The sequence below is a fragment of the Somniosus microcephalus genome, chromosome 4 (genome assembly GCF_052327205.1).
Source record: "Somniosus microcephalus isolate GS21.2 chromosome 4, FLI_Smic_1.0, whole genome shotgun sequence".
In the NCBI taxonomy this organism is placed as follows: Eukaryota; Metazoa; Chordata; class Chondrichthyes; order Squaliformes; family Somniosidae; genus Somniosus; species Somniosus microcephalus.
Window position 1 is genome coordinate 344,186,157 of NC_140990.1, and position 1,720 is coordinate 344,187,876.

The window sequence follows — 1,720 nt, forward strand, 5'->3', positions numbered from 1 at the left end:
AATCCCTGTTCTATGCGGACGACCTGGTTCTGCTGTCTCCCACAGAACAGGGATTACAGCAACAACTAGACCTACTCGACAAATACTGCCAAAATTGGGCTCTAACAGTAAATTTAAAGAAAACCAACATCATGATTTTTCAAAAAAGGCCCAGATGTCAGGAAAACAAATACCAGTTTACCCTCAGTGATACCACTATAGGACACACTATGAGCTACACCTACCTTGGTCTAACTATTACAGCATCAGGGAGCTTCAGCATAGCAGTGAATGCACTAAAAGAAAAAGCCCGAAGAGCCCTATATGCAATAAAAAGAAAATTCTACAACATCCAAATCCCAATCAAAATCTGGCTCAAAATATTTGACAGCATAATCCTGCCCATTGCACTGTACGGTAGCGAAGTATGGGGCCCGCTAAATCACCAAAGCTACACTAAATGGGAAAAACACACAATAGAAGCCATACATGCAGAATTCTGCCGAAGCATCCTTCGCACCCAAAGAAAAACGCCAACAAATGCATGCAGAGCCGAACTAGGCAGATACCCACTGATAATAAACATCCAAAAACGAGCACTAAACTTCCTAAATCACCTCAAATCTAGCTCCCCAGACACCCTTCATTTCAAAGCCTTTCAGACCCAAGAGCTAAACCCAGAAAAGAGTCCCCTGAGTCAGCTGCTACTGAAAATAAGTACTCAGCCGGACCCTGACCAGCCCCAGACCAACACAGCCGTCCAAACACCAATCCGAGTGAACCAAATCATTAAACAATGCAAAGAAACCTACCTGGAACATTGGAACAAAATAACCGAAAGCCAAAGCAGATTAGAATGTTACCGGGCCCTAAAAAGAGAATATAAACTGGCAGACTACCTCACGACCATCAGAGACACAAAACAGAGACAGACCCTCACCAGGTACAGACTAAGCGACCACCAACTGGAAATTGAAAAAGGCAGATACAAGAAATCCTGGCAGCCTAGAGAGAATAGAATATGCGATCAATGTCTGGCCTGGCGAGGTTGAAACAGAAATGCATTTCCTCCTAAAATGCGAAAAATTCAACACATTAAGAAACATATTATTCAACAAGCTAAGCCAAACAACCCAGATTTCAAGGAATTGGATGATCTGTCAAAATTGAGATTAGTCCTAGGAGAAGGAGACAGACCATACCTTGGGGCCTAAATATGTAACAACATGTCACAACCTGAGGACTGTTTAAAAGTAAGACTGTTTAAAATTAATATTGAACATACCAAATGAAGTAGCAAAGACTGTTTAAAATTAATATTGTTTAAAAGTAATATTGTATGTACCCAACAAATGTCAAATCGATTGACACCTACAGAATGTTGGAAAACTGTACCTTTTTGCAATGTAAGCTTTGGCAATATGGTTCTCTGTAAACTTTCATGCCAATAAAGCATTTGAACTGAACTGAACTGAGAGAGAGAGACAGAGAGAGAGAGACAGAGAGAGAGAGACAGAGAGAGAGTCAGACAGAGAGAGACAGACAGAGAGAGAGAAGGAGGGAGGCTAGGAAGGGACCCGGATGGGGGGGAGAGAGAGACAAAGATGGAGAGAGGGAGTGAGACAGGGAGAGGGAGGAAGAGAAACGGGGAGAGGGAGAGAGAGAAACGGGGGGTGGGAGATGGGGGTGGTGGGAGACGGGGGGGTGGGAGACGGGAGGTGTGGGAGAGGGGGGGGTGTGG